Here is a 7,288-nt window from a genome sequence, read left to right on the forward strand (position 1 = left end):
AGGCATGCAGCTTATATTAAATGCTATCTATTACAGAAGAGGTTTCTCGTCTGTAACTGTAATATCAGTTACATTCTGTAACTGGTAACATCTATCAGTATAAATATAAATGGTTAGAAAGTAGCTTGGTACCATGAAAATCTAAGTAAATAGTAGTAAATTAGGCTGTAAGGCCTAAGACATCTATGGTCATGAGTTTTTTTTTAAACTAGGTTTACAGTACCACATAGGAATCATTTTTGTGAAGCTGTCCTCAGATACAGGCAGAGAGCAGTTGGTTACCACCATACTAATCATGTCACTGTTGTACAAGGGACAAGTCTTGCATAGTAGATTGATATTGTCTATTACAGTGTTTACCTCCTTCCCTATGAGCCAAGACCATTGTGAATGCCCAGGCACAGTTTATCATAGCTATAGCCATAAGGCCCAGACAGCCACAGAGCACCATACCTCTTCCTCCTTCCCCCTTTCCTCCTTCTTCTCCTCCTTCCCTATTGTCTTTCCTCCTGCAGTGAGTTATGCAAGCCACAAATAGCCATCTATCCTGTTAGGAAAGTATGTTCCCCTGATTATGTCTACAATCAAATCCTTATTCTGTCATACTAGTATGATTTTGAGGGTAAGTGTGCTTCCAAGAACAGTTGTCTCATGTCTCACCTCACTGAGGAAAGACTGTAAGAGGAAGTAGAATTTAACATTTCACTGGTAAACACAATCTCCCTTCCTCTGCTTTAAGAAAGTAAGGAATTAATACAACCTCAAATCTACAGAGACAGTAGTGTAATGAAACTAACATGTGGTTCTTCAGGCTTTAGAACTGGTTTGCTGAAGGAATGTGGAAGCATTCTCGAACTCTGGGCTAAAACAATCCTAAAGAGCTATGAGTAGAGCTTAATAGGCCATTTTGTTGGGAGTTTGTAAAAGCAGGATGAAAATAAACTCAGACAGTGGCAGCTCTAAATATGAGGTTTTAGAAGGAAACAGGAGTTCTATCTCTGTTAGAGCCTTTATCCATCTATGTGATAGTCTAACAAAGAATCCAACTTCATTCTACCTGTCTTGAGAACCCTAGTGAAGCAGAATACCAGAGAAATGGGCAAATTTGTTAGATGGAAGAAACTTCAAGACAGGGACCATGCAGACTGTGGCTCACCTCTCTCATCCAAGCTACAGTGAAAGAGGAAAAAGTAGAGAAGAACATATGAAAAGAGGGCAGTTTAAAGTTTTTAAAGAGATCAGTACACTTAAAGAGAATCCTGACATTTCATGGGGTAACTAGAATAGTGTCCTGATGACAAACCCCACCCATCCAAGCTTGCATCTTGCAAATTCATTTGAAAGACATCCTAGGCTGATAATGTTGCTGGAGTGGTCCCTGCTCAAAAGATACTGCCCAGCCAAGTGTTTCTACAGGAACAGCATGAAACTGATACAACAGTGATCCAAAGGGGGTCAGTCTCCAGCTCAAGCTGGAAGCAATAAGACATTGGGAGCATTGTCAATGTAGCATTGTTTTAGTACACATAAAAATGTCAAGACTGCGAGAATCACAGAATATAGTGCAATAGCAATTGTAAGACCAGACAATGTGTGACAAGGCCAGGTTCTTTCAAAGTGACCCTGAAAGGGTACTGTGTGAAGCTATAAAAATATAGACTAAGTTATAGTGGAGATCTAAGGGTACTAATGATAGAGTAAAGTCATGTGCATAGAGTAAAACTGGCTAGAGAGAAAGACTATGTGCACCTGAGTGGGCAGAGATGGAGAGAAGCTCTACCCAACTACTCAGTTGTCTGTGGGTCCCAGACAATTCTATCATGAGGTCCAGATTACAGACGTAATCTACAAGGTTTCATGTTTTCTCTGGGAGATCTGCTCTTGCTTTAGTTCAACATTTCCTTGCTTTGTCTTTACTCCCTATTTTTGGAATGCCAATACACACTCTGTGCCTTTGCATGCAGGAAATATGGAACTTGTTTTCTGTTTGTACATAACACCACAGTCAAATGACCTGAGTCTCAGAAGATATTTTATATTTGTATATTGCAACAGTGCTGAGAATATTAAAGCCTGTGGAGACTTTTAAAATTCGTCTGAATGAATTTTTTTATTATATATTGACCATGGCCATATACCATTGGAGGAGATAAGAAGGGGGGGGAGCAAAGGAACAATTTGAGTGCTGTGATTGATATTCTTGGCTGTCTACTTGACTGAATCCTTTAATCTGGATCTTGAAGTAGGAAGACACACCTTTAATCTGTGTCTCACTTTCTGTTGCAAGTCTATATAAAGACATAGAAGAAGAAAACATTTGTTCTTTACCTGCTTGCTGTCACCTTGCTAGCAAGTCCATTGCTTTAGTGACATTAAAACCTACTTCTTCAAGATCCCAGTGCATACTGAAGATCAGTTGAGACATCTACTCTCATGGACTGAGAAAATACTGAATTCTTGGGCTTTCTATTCACAGCTAGCTGTTGTTCTCTCTGGTCTGACTGACTACCAGTTGGTCCATATGGTTCATGCAGGCAAAGGTAGTAGAGATGACGAATTGAGGGTTTTGAAGCCCTGTACAATGAACAACCACACTAGGACCAGCTATAAGGAGGCAGATCAAGTATAGTTGGAATAACTCAAGGATTATAAAATTTGGAGGGACTGAGGGTAGGAACATCCAGGATGGGCATAAGTTATTCATTGGCTGAGGGATTAGGCTACCAAAATGCCTTGTTAGCATGGGGAAGCATTTCAGGAATCTCAGGTAGTAGTTGAGTGGGTTCTTATTAAGAGAAAGGAAATTGAACCTGTGATTTAACTAAGGCTATGTGAGATTCCTCTTGTAGAGCCCTGTGTGAGGGCTTAAAATTTCCCAGACAATGTCAGAGAAAGAGAAGCCCTACCAATTAACGGAGTTCTCTATATTGCATGGAGCTCAGAGGTCTCTCAGTGGTCAGGGTGGACTTTGACCATATTTAGCAGCATTGTTAGATTAGCTGGACTACAGCTCATAAGTATTTCTTATAAATCCCCTTTATATATGATTCATTCTATAAGTTCTGTTACTCTAGAGAATGCAGACTAATGTAAGTATCAGATTGATTAGAGGTCCCTCCAGTCTCTGTCTCCTGATGTATTCCAATTTCCATAGAAACAGTAGAAAGCGGTACTTTCAAGGATCAGTGGTGACCAGAGACCTGCAGTCTGTTGTTGATTTTATAATCTGCTGTTTGTGAAGGAAGAAGCCCATTCTCAGCCAATGTCAATGCTGCTGATATCTAACAGGATAACAAACTTTTCTATAGAGATCATCCTATCTCAGCCTGCTGAATGCTAGGATTTTAAGTGTGTGCCATCATGCTTGGCAATATTTTATTCTTGCTTGGTAATATTTTATTCTTGCTTGGTAATATTTTATTCTTACGCAGACTATTCTCTCATGATTTATACATTATTTCGCTTACTAAATGAGAGGAGTATATACTCACCCCTGATCTTTGCTGAGATTCAAATTCATGTGATAAGCCTCTAAATTCCACAATCTGGGTCTTTACCTCATTTAACACATACCACAAACTAGGATTCCTATGGTTTGGATTGTGAAATTACGAGCTTCAACTCACAATTCCCTTTAAAAAATATTTTATTGGTTTTTAGCTAAGTGCATGTATATGAGTGAATATATTCACAGGAGTGCAAAAGCACACATGTGAATATCTCTATACCTGACATCTCTAGACTAGAGTAACAAGTAGTTGTGAACTAACCAACATGGATGCTGGGATCTGAACTCTGGTCCTCTATAAGAGCATTATGTACTTTTAACTTCTAGAGTGTCTTTTAGGCGACAAATTTCTTGTTTTACCTTTATGTATCCTTAAGTGTGATTGTATTCATTTCATGGTATTAACTGCTGACAAGTTTATTTGGCCACAGACCCGTGAACTCTTAAAACTCAAAACATCACTTACCTAATTTAATGTTGACAAAAGCAGTCTTTGAATTGAGTTCAACTCAACTAAACTTTAACAAACACAAGCCTGCATCAGGCATCCAAAGCTCTCTTGGATTTGGGGCTGTCAATATACGAATGGTAATACTCCACTCTTATCAATAGGTGGCAGCAAGTTATAAAAATTAGGGGAACTGCTTTACAAGTAACTATAATTGATCAAAAGAGTTAAAATAGCATATTGAAGGGTGATAGTGTTCTCTGAGTGAATAGCAATTTTATAGATATCCAGATATCTAAGCAAGAAGGAAGCATAATCAATAAACCAGGAACACCTGAAAGCTTTTTTGTTTTAAATATTCAAACGCCTCAGGGTTCCCATCATACATTTCTTCCTGCTCATCTGCTATGTGACCATGTCTTTGTTTGCTGATCTTGCAGAAGAAATGAATTGGTTGAATATTGTATGGGGGGACATCTTTTTCTTTGGGTAGGTGTCATCTCCTCTCTAGCTGTTCTACAAATCCTTGTTACTCATGCCACATGAATTTCCTTGTAGTACTTACCAGGTAATTTCTAATAAATACTAATTAAATTTGTATTCTAGGAAGAAAAAAATTAAAACAACAGCATTTGCAACCATTTGCTCAAGCCAATGGCTTTTCTTAACTTTTCCACAAAAGAGCAAAGTGATTTGTTTGCACCCTTCACAGTAAAGAGCTAATAGGCATTCGGTCTCTCTCTTCATCTCTAAGCACTTCTCGCTTTCCCCTCAGACCTGCACATTCCTTCTCTTGTCAGAATTTCCGCTTGGAAGACAAGGTGCCCTTTCAATTGAAAACTCTGCCTTTCTAAACACAGAGGTTTTCCAAGCTCCCTTGAATCAGGTGAAATTTTACTAACCCATCCTTTACAAGATACAAAAAGTTATCTCTTTGAGACCTCTCACTATTAGTTCTGAGAGAATCTGCCCTTCCCACTAGTGAATGAGAATTCCCTCCCAATGAGAAAAACAGCATTATGCATATGAAGAGAGGAACTAAAGAAGGTGGAAGTAAAGTAAGTTCTGCTAGTGTAGTGGGAGAGTGCCTTGTTTTGGACACCAACTTGGGGTGATGTGGTTTCGGGAGCCTTTAGTACCAGTCTTTTCTCCCTAATTTGGTGGATCCATGACATCCTAGACAGAGTAAAGTAAGAAGTGGGGAGGGGTACATTCCAAAAGAATTCATACTAAATTCCAAAAGAATATATATTATATATTTATATATAGCATAAACTTATTTATATTATATATATTTAATATAAATTTATAAGTATATATAATATAAACATACTAAATATTCTATGTTTGAATCAAATTCTTTAAATAACTTTATTTTTAAGGTAACTCATGTTCTATGTTGAAAAATACATATACTATCAATAATTCTCCCACAGAAAGCTGATTGTCTATAACAATCTTAATACACACTTGGGTTCCAGTTTTGCCTTTTGTGAGCAGAGATTAAATAAAGGAAAAGAAACCAAGAAATCTATATTCTGAAGGCCAATCTGAGTGATAACAGCCAACATATGTTGAGAAATTCTGAGGAGAAATAGACATTGTGCATTCCTGAGGGTACAGCAATGTGCCCTGTCATTTGGAACATTCTTAAGGGGCAGAATCAGATCATAGGAGAGTTTATGGTATCTAGGACCATTTATTAAATAGAATACAATATGTGACTTAATAAGATATTAAAGTAAGCATTATAATAAAAAAATCACAATATAGTACACATATAGGAAAAATAACAAATATCAGGAGTATAATTAAGTTTAAAATGTACATTTTAATAATTCAGGCCATTTAAAAATATTTTTCCTACCACTTTTGACTGTATACTTTAGAGGATCTCTGGATGACAATACTGTTGATACGATATTTTATATAAACAATTTTGAATTGGAAAATAATTCAAACTTGTATCATAATTGATTGAAATGTTGATTGTTGATAAATATTTAGGAACATCTCTGGCCTCACAGACCATCATTAGCTCTATAAAAAAAAACTACTGGAAAACAAGCTGTGTCTGCAGAAACCGATTGCTTAGAACTTCAACATTGTAGAGAGATTGAAATATTACAAGTTCAGAACTAGTACCTTCTCTTGGGCTAGCTTTAGCACCTCCCCGACTCCCAACAGCCATTCCTTACATGCCTCTGTGTCCAAACTAGCATCTAGTAACAGATAAAATTTTTTTGAATTTTTTTCATTTAGCAGACTACTAGCTCTCTCTAACACAGAAGCTAAGAGTGTCATCAGATAACAACTAAAGACTATTAGGGAAGACTCCTCCATCTTCTTCTAACCACCAAACAATGTATTTTAACCTTGCTTTGATTTGTCACTTTCTTTGAACTATAAAGCTTTGTGAGCATTCACTGCTTCCACATTGGGACATGAAATTTGGAGTAACTTACATCCATGGTCCCAGCAATGGTCACTCAAAACAGCCTCAGGATAAACTCTCTTGTTCCCCTTACGGAAAGAGCTGATTTTGTGTGATAGTTCTTTCTATCATGTCATCTTTAGGGCTGCTACTCCTTTCATTTGTAAAAAAATTATGACTTGAGCATGAGGGATGAGGAGTTATGCAGACATATGATTCTTGGTATGCAAACAAATAGAACAAAGGACCATGACTAGGTAAAAATGATGGTGAACTTCAAAAATGGCTGACTTCATCCTTACCCTCCTGACTCACTGCTGAACAAAAGACTAGCAGCTGAGAACAAAGGCCTTGTGGGTTTTTCTCCTGCTGGGAGGGCTCTCTGATTATGGATTAGTCTGATAAATTCAAGGCCAGACAAAGACGTGCTTATTGTAAACATTGGACCTATCTGCCTCCCTGATTCTGTTCAAACTGATCATGCCTAAAACAGGAGATGAAGAAAGACTCAAAGGTCTGAAAGTCCACAGCCTTCAAGAAAAGACAGGCTTCAGCTTATGCAGGCCCCATCTGCTTTGCATGGTGTGTGTGTGTGTGTGTGTGTGTGTGTGTGTGAAATCACACTTAATAAAAGCTTTTCTTTACTGGCCGATTGTGACTTCTGTTTGATTTATTTGAAATTTTCCCTGCTGCTCCCTATTTCATTTAATAATTTTCCTGTTTTTTAATTCTCTAAGTAGCCAAGGAAATAAGCCTGAGCAAGACCTCTGGAGGGTAGCAGGCTAATCCTCAAAGACAAGCATTTTAATATGCCTATTTTGTGATCATTTTCCCCCATTATATATGCACTTTAGAGTCTGATACTGCTGAACACATTCTAGAACTGATAAATCATGTA

This window comes from Grammomys surdaster, unplaced genomic scaffold, assembly GCF_004785775.1.
Source record: "Grammomys surdaster isolate TR1022 unplaced genomic scaffold, NIH_TR_1.0 126091, whole genome shotgun sequence".
Taxonomy (NCBI): domain Eukaryota; kingdom Metazoa; phylum Chordata; class Mammalia; order Rodentia; family Muridae; genus Grammomys; species Grammomys surdaster.